Source organism: Pteropus vampyrus, unplaced genomic scaffold (genome assembly GCF_000151845.1).
Source record: "Pteropus vampyrus isolate Shadow unplaced genomic scaffold, Pvam_2.0 Scaffold249, whole genome shotgun sequence".
NCBI lineage: Eukaryota > Metazoa > Chordata > Mammalia > Chiroptera > Pteropodidae > Pteropus > Pteropus vampyrus.
The window spans coordinates 310,016-327,939 of NW_011889030.1; the positions used below are offsets into that span (position 1 = coordinate 310,016).

General features: G+C 30.1%; 1 long non-coding RNA gene and 1 pseudogene across 2 annotated transcripts in view; one reads left to right on the forward strand and one right to left on the reverse strand.

Moving 5' to 3' along the window:
• LOC111729140 overlaps positions 1–17,924 on the reverse strand; it is a 152,192-nt gene that overhangs the window by 89,367 nt on the left and 44,901 nt on the right. The gene's annotated exons all lie outside the window — the stretch shown is intronic.
• On the forward strand, positions 9,676–9,794 carry LOC111729142 (annotated as a pseudogene).

The window sequence follows — 17,924 nt, forward strand, 5'->3', positions numbered from 1 at the left end:
TTTTCATATACCTGTTGGTCATCTGTATGTTTTCTTTAAGAAATGTCTATTTAGGTCCTTAGCTTACTCATAGAAGCAGAGAGTAGAGTAGTGGTTACCAGGGGCTTGGGTGTGGGGAAAATAGGGAACTGTTGGTCAAAGAATAAAAAGTTTCAGATATGCAGGATGAATAAGTTTTGGAGATCTAATGCACAGCATGGAGATTATTGGTTATAATTCCGTATTGTACATTTGAAATTTACAGAATAAGAGTAAATTTTAATTATTCTCACCAAAATTAAATATATACATATTAGTTAACTATATAAAGTGATGGACACATTAATTAACTTGATTGTGGTGATTATTATATATATATATAGATATATATAATCACTCTGTATACCATAATGCATGCATTTTTTAATTTATCGAGTATATCCAAATAAAGCAAGGGAATTATATACATTGGTATTATGAAAAGCCAACTGCATATAAGCCTACCAATAAGTTTATCATTTGTTTAAAAGTGTATAGGAACACTACTTGGATTTTTTTTTTTCCCCAAAGAGTTATATTTAGTTGGAAGATATCATTTAATCTTTATTTAAAAAGTTCTATTGCACTTGCGATGAATATTATATACCTTTTTTAAATGAGTAAACAGAGACTCCAGAAGTTGTGTGTGAACTAGCACTACACAGGGTCTGGACAAATATTCAGATTTACTTTCTCCTTGAGATTTCTGAAAGACTCTACAAATAATAGCTCATCTCAGAAAAAGAATGTAACCCTTTTACCAATTCCACCTGGGTCACAAAAATACTATATTATTCATATTATTCTTAAATGAAAAGATATCTTGATGATTTAAGAGGATTCATATATAGCAGCAACAACGTAGTAGGTATATGATAAGAAAAAAAGACTTTTGTGTATAATTTGTCAAGTCATTTTGTTGTGAAAAAGTGGAAAGGGCTTTAGAATTGTTTATTTTAAAAAAATCTGGCATATATAACTTTGTCCTTGGATGTGGCATGGTTTGTATATGTAACAGGCCTCCTACTTAAGACACTTCATAGTTCATCTTAAGTCTCTCTTGTATTGGAAGCTATTTTTATCTATTGTGTTATTTCTCTTAGAAATCTGTGCAGTTTCTTTTGTAGGAAAATATCTTCTAATATGATGAACTAGGAATCTATATCATAATAGATCTCTTTGATAGACAGGCATAATAAACATTTATTTAAACTTATGTCATAAAGACAAAACAAATGCCATAATTTTTAAAAAAAATGTAAGATAACCTTTTGAAACAAGGCTAACAATCTCATGCCAAGATACATAAATATTATAGCTAACATCACTTCTTATTTGTCATGATATACAACCATACAAATGACATTTATATTTGAAAAGGTCAAGATAGATGATGTAATTTCTTACTATAATTAACACACACTACAATTGAGATTAGATATTTTACAACTGCATTTTTTAATGTCCACTGGGGATAATTGATGATATTTACATTGGAAATTTTTCCGTTCTACAATGAACATGGCCTATGTAATTGTTTATGATTGAGAGTAGCAACAATGTTAAGTCTCAGAACTTTTCTTCTGGGTCACATTTTGGGTCTGCATAAAATTATGTTTGAACTCACTCCCGAAGAACTTCCCTGGCCCAAGCTTTAGTTATGTATCTTAACTTCTAAGATAGCCTGACAAACTCATATCCAAGTCAGGTGATTGTTAAAAATATATGAATCTGTGGTGGGCAAACTTCTGTAAAGCACCAGTTAATATATACTGTGTGCTTTGTGTGTTACTAGTCTCTACAGTTGAAGCATGAAGGTAGCTATAAAAAATACACAAATAAATGTGGGTTCTAACATAATTTTATTTACAAAACTGATGGCTGGATGGGCTATAATTTGAATCCTACTGGAAAATCAGAGTTGTACAGTTTTCATAAAATTACTCTAAAATCTTAATGTGAAAATTACCAAATAATATTTTGTGAACAATATCATTCATGGGGCTTTCATTGAAGGAAAGGCAGTCTCTCATTTCACTAGCTTTCTATTTACCGTAGCCTTTTCTAAAGGAAATAATATTTCCATGCAATACTATTAGGTAGTTTTATAGTTAAAACAAATTTGAGAAATATTGGATCAAGGAAGCACAGAAATGGAGCAGAACCTATAGTAGCTTTTACTATAACAAAGTGCACCATGAATCATCAAAAGGAAAAAGAAGAGTTTTTCTAAACTTTGTGTGTAAGCCTCTTTCTTTACTTTTCTTTAAGAAAACATTTTTACAGGAATAGTTTGTGAGAAAAATAACTTTAGTAATTTGTAAAGAAGTAGGCAATGATTTGTTTAATTTTTGAAAACATTGTTTTAGGGCTTTTTGTTGTTGTGTTTTTATGGAATTGGCAAGTATCTATGTTAGTTCTTAAGAAAACTGTGAGTTACCTAAATATATGTCCTATATATCTTTGCCTATAAGAAATATTTGGCATTAAGATAAAATAGAAAAAAGGTAAGAAGAACTTTTGTAATTATACTAGTCATGAAAACCTCACAGGTAGAGGTAGAACCTTCCTATCCTGTCAAAGATCTCACAATTAACACTTCTACATTAAAACGCTCTTGGGCATTTAAGTAATAGAATTTTCAGACACCTTTTTCATTGCAACTTGTGAGTGAAAACAATTTTATTAATATTTAAAGTAAGTGAATTAATGAAGTATACCCAGAAATATTTCAATAAATTTTCCTTATGTTAACTGTCCTCAAACTTTACCTGCTTTAATACATTATTTCAGACAGTCTTACCTCATAATAAATTCTCTTAATTTTATTGTAACAACCCTTTTAAAAGTATACTACTTTTGGAATACAACTTTTAAAAATGTATATAATGACATCTTATGCAAAATTTACTAAATAATGTGTAAAATATGACACTTCAATATTAAAACTTTCAGGTAAAAAGTCACAATTTTTTCTATATGATCTTCATTCAGAATGAAACCTCAGTTAGCTGTTGATCTCAGGAGCAGTGACATTTGGTCATCTACTCTTTTTGCCTTATTCTGTTTTGCTAATTACAGTAGAATGAGAGCAGCTTTTAAAATTATAATTCTGGAAAATATTAAAAAAAACATAAATTATACAAATGAATTCTCATATTATTTAGTTTAAATTCTTTATTTTATAGAGACCCAAATTACTTACTGAAGGATTCAGAGTATGCTCTTCAAAACCTAGGTTGGCTATCTTCAAAAAGTAATTTAAAACTATCTCATTTTCTTGTAGAAAATATCACACTACATGGTGATAACGTACAGAAAATCTTTAGCATTAGGAGAATTCAGAAATCCTACCTACCCTCCCAGGATCTCTTAGGTAGTTTTTCAATCCTTTACCCAGGGTTTATAAAATATGTTCATTTACTAAAAGACTTAGGTTAAAAATAGATTAAATGCTCTTTTGAGAGTAAAAGCCCAAGAAAGAAAATTGAAAAGACACTAAATGATAAATAAAAACAACAGTGTATGCAATTACTTTATTGAAATAGTTTATAAGATTATTTTTGTAAAATGCACTATTAAGCCAAATAAAAATGTTCAATCTGTAAAATTTGGAAGCTATAAAGAAATTTTATAAAGTACATCACAACATCAAGAATATGTGTTTTCCCAAATTGTAGGGGTTTTTCATACACATATTCAAAAATGAAAAACAAAATATAAAAAAGGAAAGTCAAGAGTTACTAAATATACAAGTCAATAGTAGAAAAAACACCCTAGTAACCCTATTTAAAAATGAACAAGAGACTTAAATAGACATTTGTCCAAAAAAGACCAACAGGTACATGATAAGGTACTCAAAATCACTAATCATCAAAGAAATGAAAACCAAAATGACAATGAGATATCACCTTACACCTGTTAGGTTATCATCAAAAAAACAAAAGACAAACGTCAGCCAGGGTGTGGAGAAATTGGAAGCCTTGTACACTGTTGAAGGGAATGCAAAATGGTGCAGCCACTATGGAAACAATATAGGGATTCCTCAAAAAACTAAAAATAGAATTGCTACATGATCCATGGATGTATATCCAAAAAAATTGAAATCAAAATCTTGAAGAGATATTAGCTTTTCCATATATGCACCTATTAATAAAAGGAATTTTCTAAAAAACAAAATGGTGGAGTTGTTTCACACTACTCCTTCTGAAAAATCTAGACTTGACTAAAACTTTGTGCTTTACGTTTATGAAAAAACATGCTCATTAACAATAAGCCCATTATTGCAGCACTATTTATAACAGTTAAGATGTGGAAATAACCTAAATGTTCATCAATGGATGAATGAATAAAGAAAATGTGGTATAAACATATAATTAAATATTATTTAGCCTGCAAAAGAAGGGAGTCCTACCATTTGCTATAGATAAACCTTGAAAACATTGTGCCAAGTGAAATAAGCCAGTCACAGAAGGACAAATATTGCATGATTCCTCTTATACGAGGTATTTAAAATAGGCAAATTCACAGAATCAAAGAGTGAGATGATGATTCCCAGGGGCAGGTAATCAGGAAGGGAAAGTGGGAAGTTGCTAATCAAAAAGCATAAATTTCAGTTAAGCAAAATGAATAAGTGACAGAGATGTGCTGTATAATATTTTGCCTATAGTCAACAATACTGTTCTGTACACTTAAAATGTCTTAAGAAGGAAGATTTCATGTTGTGTTCTAAACAAAATATTTTTTAAAAAGAGTTACTGAATAAATATCCCTGTTTCACCATAAATAGGATGTAAGGTGTACATTCTTTTATAAAAAGTGGTTAGACTTTTGAGCTACTTAATTATATTTAAAAGTAAAATAATATGTAAGACTACACCCAAAATATGCAGTAATACTACCATTGATTAATGGAATATGTATAGCTGTTAAATAGTGTAAAACATTTTTTTTTAGTTTCATGTTTTCAAAATTTTTTCAATTCATGTTCTCCTTGGAAAAACATAGAAACTTTATTACTTACATGAATTTTATACTCTAAAACAATTGTTTATTTAGAATTTCTTAAAAAATCACACATTGCTCTCTGAATCTCTTCTCCACTTGAAAAATTTAGATATTTTTCAAGAAATATAAGAGATGGTCACCTCAGGGAAGAAGTTCACTGATTTAATTGATGGAATAATAAGTAAATTAAGGAAAGCCTCAGGCTATAAGGGTAATAAGCAAAATTCACTGATATTTCTGTGTACTAGCAATACAAATGGAAATGAAATATATAATTATTTAGAAAATAATTACAAACAAAATACTTAGGAAAAAAATAATAAAGGATATGCAATATTTCTACACTAAGAAATAGAAAACATTACTGAGAAAATTTGAAGAAGATTCAAATAAAACAGAAACGCATAATGTTCATTGATTAGAGGATTCTACGTATTTGAGATGTGTATCCTTCTCAAATTGATTTAAAGATACAAAGAAATTGTCATCAAAATCCCAGCAGCTTTATATGGGTGTGTGTGAGCATGTGTGTATCTGTGTACTTGCACTTGCACACATGTAGAAATTCATGTGCTAATTAAACATGTATTTGAAAATGCAAAGGACATAAAATAGTCAAGCCAATTTTGAAAAAGAACAGAGAACTTGAACTACCTGACTTCAAGACATAGAGTAATTAAAATATGTGATTAAAAAGACAGAATATAGAATCAAGAAATAGATCCACACATACAAAGTCATTTGATCTTCAACAAAGGCACTAATATAGTTAAATGTTTAAAGGTTAGTATTTTCAACAAATTATAATGAACAACTGCATATGTATATATAGAAAGAAAACTTATTTTGACCCCTGCCTAAAACTACATACTAAAAAGCAAAACAAAGCAAAAATCAACTTGGAATAAATTATAGACCTAAAAGCAAAAACTAAAAGGATAAAACTTCTATAAAAAAAAATAGGAAAAAAACAAACTTGATAACCTTGAGATTAGCAAAAATTTCTTTAGTAACACACATACAAACACATGCATGCACACATACACACATCCCATAAAAGGAAAGTGAATAAATTAGATTACAATGAAAATTAATTATTCTACTCCTCATAAAACTCTATAAAGAAGAAAAACCATAAGCCACAGATTAGAATTCATTAACATTCATTAAACTCTTTCATATATTAAAGAGTTTCAAATATAACATGTAAAGAATTCTCATAATTCAATAAAAAATCAACAAGACCTTGAATGTGTGAAAAGGCTTGAAAAGACATTTTATAAAAGACCTATGAGTTTACTGAAAGAAGCATAACATAATTAGTAATTAGAGAAGTGCAAATTAAAAATACTTTGAGTTAACACTAAACACCCACTGGATTTACTAAATTTAAGAAGACTAGCAATATCAATTATTAGTGAGTATGTAGAACAAATAAAACTCATACATCACTGCTCACAGTGTATAGTTGTACAAGCATGTTGGAAATGAATTTGGTATACAGAGCAAAGTCAAAACACACTTATCATATGACCCACTAGTTTTACTCTTAGTTATTTTTCCCAAGAGAAATGAAACATTCTCCATAAATACTTTACTTTACATAAATTTCAAATATTTTAAATAAATTTCACTGAAGTTTTATAATAACCATTAGCTGATAATAGAAATGTCCATTATCAGTAATATATTGAAAGAACGGCAGAAAATCTCATCATTAATGAATATCAAAAAACAACATTCTAGATAAAATGTGGTTAGATAGTTGTCTGAGGCAGAGGATGGTTGAGAGTCTGAATTCAAAGTAGTACGTACAATGGTGCTTTCTGGAATTGTGGAATTGCTATAAGTCTCAGGTGGAGTAGTGATTACGCGAACATGTACAGTTGTCAAAACTCATTGAATTATATACTAAAAAATGTGCATTTTGTTAGGTCTAAATTATATTCATACAAACACCAGAGAAAATATGGATTAAATGCTGCATAACTTTGGAATGAGGAAATTTTGTAATTATAAGTTAAAATCTAGGTTTGTAAAAAAAGAATTGGTAATTTTGACTTAATGAAAAAAAAAAAAAAACCGTGGTGGATAGAAGCATCCTGAGCAAAGAAAGAACTAGAAAACAATAATTAAATTATTAATAGCCAATACCTTTCTGTCTACCCACCCCTTCTCTCTCTCTGTCTCTCACTCTCTCTCTCATCAACTTACATATAAATATAAATGTTATATAGATGTCATCAGTGTTCAGAGACAAATATAAGTGAAATGACCCTTGGTCACATGAAAGATGCTTAACTTTGCTTAAAAAAAGAATTTCAAATTGAACTATGCAGAGATACAACTTCTCATCTATCATGTTGGCAGAAGTCCCAGAATTCGAAAATATATTCATGTTGCATGGGACTAGACACTCTAACAGATTGCTGTGGGGAATGCAAAATCGCACACCTATGGATATGAATTTGGAAATTTCTAGCAAAATAACCTATATTTTTATGCTTTGATACAATGATCTGAAATACAGGAAGTATGTCCCATAGACATACAAAAATACTGAGAGGCTTACACAAGGCTTTTCATTGTAGTTTTTCTGTGCTAGCAACAGACTAATAATAACCTGCACGTTCACCAGTAAGGAACAGTGTGAATACGGTGTTATCCAAATGCTATAGAGTAATCTCCAGTATATTTTGTAAGAGGAAAAAATAAGACAGAACAAGAAAAATTCTTTTAGCATGTGTTAATATTGCTTATATTTCAAAATAAAAAAAATCATGAGAAACATTTTAAAAGTGGTTATTTATATGAGGAAGAAGAAAATAAGGTATAGGAGCTAGGGAGAGAATATACTTCTCTAAATATACCTTCACTTGTGAATTTGGCTTTTTAACATGTAAATGAACATATATGTAAATACATAAAATTATGTAAATATTTATAAGATTCTAAAGTCAAATGCAGATATAAAAATTAAAATATATGTATCAAAAATTTTATTTATTTTTTAAATATTAAATGCAAAATTAAAGAAATTAATTTCCTGTGTATCAATATGGTAGATTAGTCTCAGAAAAGAATAATTTTAAATAATTTAAATAAGTCAAATAATTTTAAAATACAGTATTTTGTATATTTCCTAGTAAGAAATATTTTAAGGAAAAATAACTGAAAAAAAAAGTATTATTTGCTTCTTTTTCAAACATCTGCTTGGCTATCTTATACCTATGTATTTCCAAATAAATTTCTGAATTATCACATGTGCACATGCACACACACACAAACACACACCGTTGATAGGATTTGATGGTGTTTTATTTATCTGTATCTTTCACTGCATTAATTTTTCTTCATAAATAAATTCAAAAGTTTAATTATTTAAAAATTATAAACTGTTTTAGTAATCTTATATTTGTCACAAAATTAATATGTTCAATGCACCATTTTCATCGTTAGAGAAAATAAATGCAAATAAAATAAACGCATTACATATAAACCCCTGTACTCCTAAATTTAATTTGAAAATATAAGTGTGAATTCTGGGTATGTTTTCTCTAAAATAAACTATTAGCAGCAAAGACCACCCATAAACCAGACTGTGGTATCTGAATACTACTTCCCAATAAAAGATACAAGTATCTATTGAAAAATGACTGATTCTAAGAATGAGAAAAAAACATGCAACATGAACCTGTAACATGGTAAATCAGAATGCAAGATAGGTACCAAAAACTACTGGGGTTGTATCAAAAGGACCCAGAAACTAATGTAAAAAAAACTACCACTGGCCAAAATGATACTATTGGGTAAACAATAAATATATTAGTCTTGGACTTAAATCATATCAAATGCATTTAAATCTACATGTTTATTATGGGTTGCAAACCAAAGCAATACAAAACAAAACAAAAACAAAAAGTCATTTGTTACTTTTCTGAAAATTAGAAATTATAGGATAATAATCAATTGTTTTTTACCCTACTTGTGTTGTATAAACACTAATCTAATGATATTAAAAGAGTTGAGGAAAAAATGTTTCTTTTTAAAGAAAAATTTTCTGTAATAAATTAAGGATTGAAATAATATGTCACAATTTTGGAAGTCTTAGAAAAATAATAAAATGACAAACAATGTGGTTTCTTTAATAATAAAAATGTACATGAAAAACAAAAAGGTTGGGAGTGAAAAAGATTAAAAGAAACTTATAGCAGTCAAATAAAATGATAGCTCTTGTTTAGGTCTTGATTCAAACAATCTAGTTTTCTATGATAACATGTAAATAGATTTTTCATAAATAATTTTATAAAATCTAAATTTAGCATTATGTATATTTTGTGGCTGTATTCCAGTTTTTTTTTTAAATGTGGTGTACTAGAAAGAACAGTGCTTTGGATTCAGACTGATCTGGGTTTGAATCATGGCTCTAACACTTACTAGCTATGTGATTAATTTTACATAGTTTACTTAATTCCTGAGCCTCTGTATGTCATCAGTGTAAAAGAGATACAACAAACAAAATGTTATATGTATTTCAGCAAGATTTCCTAGCCTGATTTCACCTTGACTTTTAGAAAAATCTGAGAATATATGTGTTTGAGTTGGTATATCAAAATATCAGGGACTGAGTGGCTTAAACAACAGACATTTGTTTATAGCCATGCCACCTTGAACAAGCCCAATCTCATCTGATCTTGAAAGCTAAGCAAGGTCCAGCCTAGTTAGTACTTGGATGGAAGACCACCTAGGAAGACCAGGTACTGTAGGCATTAAAAATTTTTTAAAAATTAAAAAAAAAAAAAACAATAGACATTTATTTCTCACAGTTCTAGAGTCTGGGGAGCCCATTATCAAGGTGTCGATTTCATTGTTGGTAAAGTTCCTCTTCCTGGATTGCAGATGGTCACCTTCCCCTGTATCCTCACATGATAGGGAGAGGAAGTGCTGGTATTTCCTCTTATAAAGGCTCCACCCTCATGACCTCATTTAAACATAATTACTTCCCAAAAGCCCCATATACTATATTAGCACATTAGAGAAAGGGACGTCAACATATAAATTTTAGAGGGATGCAAATATTCAGTTTTTATCAATATGAAAAATGGAATGCTAGTATATCAAATAGCAATTTTCTTACAATGTAGGATTTGAAACCTCGATGAAAGAACATAATCCTTCGGGGAGAAAAAAATCAGACATGCCAATATGGTTAATTAGAAAGACTGGTTGTTATTGAAGGAGATGGGATTTGTCATTCACAGAATAGTGATGGTATATTGAAATGTCTACACTTCTACTATTCACTCGACAAATGTTTAAATAACAACATGATCGCAGAAAGAGCTGCTTAACTGGAAATATCTTATGACCTTGGAACACAAGAAGTGCTCTTTTGGGACCCTCTTTATGAAACCGTAACACTAAATAAGCAGAGAAAAAAATTCTTTCCACTTCAGAACAAGATAGCTGGTAGTTTGATACCTTGAGGATATTGATACAGCTCTGAGGTGTGAAGGTAGAAAGGAGTTGCTAAACTGATCTCATGGTTCTGTGATTTATTTCACTTAAATTCTATTGTTTGTACCTATTATATATCACTTACATTTCTAGGCATAGTAGTGATTTAGGCAGGATGGAAATATAAAGACAAAACCTTACTTCAAACTTCAGAAGTACTACCAAATTTATTTTTAAATATTATATCAAAACTTAAGAAGCATTCTTTTTAATATCAAGAATAGATGAGTATGATATTATACTGAAGGTACTAGCCAATGCAATTAGAAAAAGTAAATTTATACAATTTGTAAACATTGAAAACAATGAATAGTTATTAATTTTCAATGATGTGTTTATATGCTTAATATTCTGAAAATAATTATATATAAAAATGTTAGTAAAAAAGTAAGATAATTTTGTGAGATGGTTAAGTATAAAATTAATGAAAATAACAGATTTCATGATTAGAAACAATAAGCGAAAGTTGTGATGGATGGAAGAAAAGACTATTTAAAGTACCTAGGAATAAACTTAAGAAGAAAAGTGAAAAATGTATATAAAGAAAACTGTAAACTACTAATGGGGAACAAGGAAAAAATAATCAGAAGCATGATAGCTTGGAGAGGGAGAAAAAGCTTCATGCATATGACCATACATATGACTATTGTGTTACTTAGGTTTCTCCAAAGAGAAGCAATAAAATGTGTACATATATAGATGTTTGTTATAATAGTTGGGTCATGTGATTATGAAGGCTGGTAAGTCCAAAATAGGCAGTGTGAGCCAGGACAAACAATGATGACCAAAGACAGTCTTCCCTCTTGCTTAGGGAGGCTAGTCTTTTTGTTCCATCCAGGACTTCAACTGACTGGATGAGGCCCATTCACACTAGGGCGGGCAATCCGCTTTAATCAAAGTTCACTGATTTAAATGCTAATGTCATAAATAAAACATCCTCCAAGTCGACAAATAAAATTAGCCATCACAGATATTCTATCTTTTTTGTGAATAGCTAGTTGTTTTTATCTGCACCTTTTTTGAGATATAATTGACATATAACACTATTTAAGTTTAAGATATACAATGCATTGATTTAATACACTTATATGTTGTGATTATGACTATAGCATTAGCTAACACCTCCATCACCTCACATAATTACCATTTCTTTTTTTGTGGTGAGAACATTTAAAATCTACTCTCTTAACAACTTTCAAATATATAATACAGCATTTTAACTATAGCTAATTATAGTCACCATATTGTGGATTTGATCCCCAGAATTTATTTATCTTATAACTGGAAATTTGTACTTTTGACCAACATCTCCCCTTTCCACCATCCCCCAGCTCCTGGTAATCATCATTCTATTCTCTGCGAGTTCAGATTTAATTGTTTTCATTCTTAAAAAAGTTTGTTTATCAATATAACTTATATAACAACTATTAGTATCTCTTGTTTAATACCTGTTTAATTTTTTTTCAAAAGATGGAAACAAGAGTGTCCAATGTGATAATCTTCTGAAAACTAAGATGAAAGTGAAAGTTATTGAATGAGACTCCTAGCAAAGTTATTTATAAAGGAAGAGCTTTCACTGTCTTATCCTTTCACTTATTCCTACCTAAAATGCAAATGAAAGTCGGTAGTAATGCAGCTATTGTGTAACCATGAGGTAACAGAATGGAAGATAGAAGACACTTTCCCAAGATGACAGAGCAGAAATTTTGACATTACTATGTCACTGACCACATTCTCAAACAACTATATCAGCCACAGATCTAATACTTTTCAGTTCTCAATACATGAGAAATATCAAAACAGATTTAGATTTTATGTAACACTCAGACAGATTTATTCTTAATTTATATATAAAGAATGTGTTGTCTTATTTTATTTATCTTATTTAGGAAGCACAATTGTCATTTGTTATCCCCTCTACCTTCTCTCTCTGGTTGTCCCTTAGGATACTTTAGTTCACTACAAGTCTGGCATCAAGTTCTTCTGGTAAATCAGGAAAAGACTTCACTGGTTTTGTCCCCTTGCATGTTCAAGGCAAACCTAGACTTATTTCAATATCCTTTTTGAGAGAAGATTCATAAAATCATATAAATATTTTTGTATTTTATAACAGAAATATTCCTCTATCTTTTTTTTAGAGTCTGAAATGATATCTATTGTTCTCATCTGTTCTCCTGTTGAAACTTATTTCTGGCTATAATTCAGCTAAACCAACATAGCACAGCTATTTTTAGTTGGAGATAAATTTGCTTTTATGTAATTTTTTTCTACACTGAACACATGTCCAAAGAAAGTAATTTGGGGGAAATTTTATAAAGGTTTTTTTCCCTTAGTTTAAAGAATAGATGGCAGCCATACAGAGAAGCAAAGAAGCTAAAGTATTGCACATTTCCCAACAAAGAAAAAATCATAATAAAAATTAGTTATGAGCCAACACATTGTCTCTTTTCTGTTAATTATCCATGTTCAGATCCAGTTAGAAATACATTGCCCACTTTATTTTTATTCCATATTCTCAGCCAGAGAATAATTAATGTTCTAATATGCCATAAAGAAAGACTGCTGTCCTATATATTTTTAAAGGAATGAAAGCTGGAAACGGGGTGTAAAAATGATTTGTTTACCCTGGTCTAAGGTAAAATTGCTTTAATTTTTCCAGCTGCATTGCTGCAGTAACTTAAAAGCCTGAGCATGTCTCCCAGTATCATTAAAACAAAACTGAAATTAAGACACAGCCTACTCAATCCATACCATAAAGCAGTCAAGGAAATGCTTATGGTGGTTGAACTATTGATAAGTTAGTTGGGTTTTATAAATTAATGCATAGGTATCACCAACAATTATGCTGATAATGAATTGATGAGGCTATGCTTAAACAAAGAAAAAGGCTTGCCTAAAAGATTTTCTGTTTGAGAAATCATTTTTTCTTTTACTTTATGCCTAAAACACAGATATTGGTGAGAAAAAAAATACCCACGAGAGGAGATATTGTCGCATCAGTAACCTAAAAAGCGAAATGTATTGGCCAGATAGAACACTTGGGTTCTAAAAAATAGTGAGAGCATACCATTTTCTGGTGGCGACATGTTAATGTGAAGTATTTGGCATTACACAGAGATCTTCATCCCTACAAAAGTGTCTCTGTTTTGAATATTCCAAGAAGCCTAGTACTGTCTTGTACATCCCCTTTACGTGTGCGTGTGTGTGTGTGTGTGTGTGTGTGTGTGTGTGTGTGTGTGTAAGAAAAAGTGGTTACTGACGGCTAGCCACTCTATTATGGCTCTCTGTAACATCAACAGAGTTGATATTAAAATCAAGAGAATCGGTGGAGCCCAAAGTCAAAGGAGAAGCTGAAATCAGTGAAATGAACAGGCGCTTTACCTATAACTCAGCAATTCCCATTCTAGGTAAAAAAACTAGGGACACTCTGGCACAGGTGAATAGGAGATACGTATAAGAATGTTCATGTCAGCATTTTTTGCAATGTTAAAAAAATGGAAACAACCTAAATGTCATAAATTAGACTGAATAAATTATCATATATTCATTCACTGAATCATATGCACAGTGAACATGAATCAGTAATCCATATGTGTCAGCTGTGACAAATCCTAACATTATAATATTAAGAAGAGGAAACAAGTTATGTTTGAAACCTTATGTTTGTTCACAAATACTTAAAATTCAAAAGCAGGCAGTACTAAACAATGTAACTCAAAAGGATGATTAACATGAATTTAGGGAGAGCAGTTGCTTCTGGAGAGTGATTGTAAGGGTATAATGAAACAGGAGTAGAAAAAGGTTTTTAAAGTACAGTAACTTTTTAACTTGCTTAGTGGAAACAGGGATACTTGTTATTTACAAAATTTAAATAATGTGAGATATCTCAAACACTGTTATTGGCTCTCATGTCTTAAACATTGTCACAAACTATCATATATTACTATTATCTCATTTTATATTGAGGCAAATTTACACATAATAATGTGGCCAAAGTCACACAAAGTGAATTGCTCAAGATAATACAGCTTATTTAAGAACTGGGAGCCAAACCTTGGTAATTTGCAGAGCAAATATTCTTAACCCAGGATTATAGATTCTCTGTATCCATTGCCTTAACTAAGCATGATTTTAATGTGGCTGTAATCATATTATATCCTGCATTTTATATGTAACATTGCATTTGGGGAAGCAGTCTGCATCATTATTACTTTTTGAAAACATACATATTAATGTTTACATAATATTTTATCCTGTCATGCCATATTTATTTAATTTATTTATTTATTTATTTATTTATTTATTTATTTATTTATTTATTTATTCATTCATTCATTCATTCATTTTTAGACCAGGCAACCCTTGGTTGACCTCACAGATTGCAAAGACCTTGCCATACTTTATTTAAACAACTCAAATGCAATTTCTAAAGTCTTAATATAATAATGTTTCAGAAACATCCTTGAATGTATTCCTTATTTTCATGAACTAAATTTGTAGAAATGCTATCATAGTAAAAAATAGAAACATAATTTTAAAATAGTCTAATTGTCCTCCAGCCTATATCAACTGATATTCTTACTAGCAATTAAGGAGAGAACCAGCATTTTGAAAATTTAACACATTGTGATCATATAATTGCTATTGTAAACTGCATACAATTAACAATGTTTTAGATTTTTACTGATAAACATTTTATATTCTTACTGATAAACATTTTTTCTCCTTTTTTGGTGATCTTTACTTTTGCTCTATAGATATATTAACATCTATCTTAGTGTTTGGTAAGGTAATTTTTTTATAAAAAGATACTGATTATCATATTTATCTAAATGTTTTGTTATTCTATAGACATATTTTAAGTTTATTTTTGACCTAAAATGTTCTTAAATTATTCATAAGTCTATATGGCTTTAAAATTTTTTAAAGTATGTTTTGGAAACTTTTTCTACCATAAAATGCCATATATGGACATCTTTTTTCTTTTTTATATATTTTAAATGATAAATTCTTATTATGCATAAAATGTTTTTTATTGACAGACGTAAAATGAGAATGTCACTTTTTCAAAAATTATTGTTTTTTAATTTCCAGCAATTTTTTGAATATTTGTTTTTTTAAATCAATTTAAGTATTTTAATCATGCACATCTATAATATAAACAATAATTGATTTCTGGGCCATCGTTCTTTTCCAAAATTTTTTCTATCAATTCTTGCCACATTGAATTTTAAATCATTGACTTATCTATCAATATTTGTACTGATACTATGTCTTTTAACATATAGGTAAGGCAAATCTATTTCATAATTTTTAAAAAAATTCTAGATTTCTAGACTATTCTAGATTTCTAGATTTCTCCACCACTACACATTTAGTAGCATCATCAATTTCTTGGACTGTTGCAATAACATTTACATTGGTTTATCTACATTAGCACTGCCCTTCATTTTCAATTCTTCACCTGTCTGCCAGAGTGATCCTCACATAATTCAATCACATCATTTTTCAGGTTAAATACTCTGGTAGCCTTTACCTCATTTTAAAACTTAAACTATTCTTGCATTACACACCTCCACAGGATCTAGCCACCCAAATCTCACTTTCAACATAATTCTCTATTTGTCTCACTCTGCTCTAGTCACTCTTCCTTCTTGGTACTCCAGTGACAAACCAAGTATTCTCCTGTCCATACAAAATGCCATTTTATGTAATTTTCAGTGTTTTCATGCTTATTTTAACAGTAATTTAGAGGAGAATAAACCAGTCCTTGTTCCCTCTCTTAGTAACTTTGATCAGAAAATACCTCACAAAATTTCAGGATCTTAAAATGCTTTTGTCATCAATTAAAAATAATATTGCTATTGCTTTCCAGTTTCTATGCACACAAAAAGTAAAACAAATTTATATTTTTCAAATATGTTTACAAATACACAAAAACAGTTTTTCGGACTTGAAAAGAGTGTTATGTTATTCACTGACAATAACATCTTGATTGTAGCCCCTGGGTCAAAAACTGATCAGAAGAATGCCATCCTCTAGGAGCTTTGGGAGTGACTGCGAGTCCATTTGATAATTAGGGGCAAGAGAATCTCAGAAATATGGCTAAGTGCAAAAGTCTTGGCAAAATTAACTATACCTCACTCTTAACTCAATTTTGTTGTGGCAAAAACTGTAATGAAAACACATCCAATAGTCATACCCTATCTGTGAAGGGTACTATGTGGAATAAGCAAGAATCATTAGCTAGTCCGAGCACTGAGAATTTTGTTTTTCTTATTAATCTTCAAAACAAACTAAGGACACTGGAAGAGGAAATTATCAAACTTTGTTTATAAATGAAAAGTGTAACAAACAAATATTATACGCATCAAGTATCTTTAAATTGGGCATAAAATTTCTTAAGCAAAATACTCAACTTTAGGAAATATTCTCTAATTTTTTTCTTTTGGTTAACTGAAATTCATTTGAATTTCAAGTCTTTATTCCACCAGAAAAAAAAAGATAACTTAATCTAAGTTGATCGAAGTGTTTATTGTTGTTGTTGTTGTTGTTTTTAGTGTACCGAAGAATCTACTGTTATGGCATCCCCTCTTCTTTTAAGGTATCAAACTTAATTATTTAATTTCCCAGTGAGAGTGGCTTACAAAGAGGGCATTTTGTTTATCACCATTATCTATGCTGATACAAGTTGGGCATTCAAATTCTCATCAGTTCTCACAATTCATGAGGCCCAAGAAGATCACAGCTGTCATATTTTTTTTTTTAAGTACGTGGTCACTTTAGATACTAAACTTTTTCAATTATTTTGATGGTCCAGAGAGGACATGAGATGTGATTCCCTGACCTCTTGCACATCTCTGAAGCTGTGGAGAAACACTCTTAAAACTACCAACACCATCTACAGCCATATCCCCTGAATGTGTCCGATCTCGTCTGATTTTGGAAACTAAACAGATCAGGCCTGGTTAGTATTTGGATGGGAGACCACCTAGGAATACCAGGTGCTGTAGGCATTTAAAAAACAAAACAAAACAAAACAAAACAAAACTACTAGAACTGGGGAAAGGATGATCTCTTCAATAACTGGTGCTGGGAAAACTAGACAGCCACATGAAAAAGAATGAAACTCAGCCATTAGCTTAGACTACTCAAAAAAATTAACTCAAAACGAATTAAAGTCATGAACATAAGACCCAAAACCATAAAAATCCTAGAAAAAAATGTAAGCAATAAGTTCCTTGACATAGGTCTTGATGATTTTTTTTTTAATCTAACACCAGCAGCAAAAGCAACAAAACAAAAATAAATAAGTGGGACCACATCATACTAAAAAGCTTAGGAATAGCAAAAAAAATCAGCAACAAAATAAAAAGTCAACC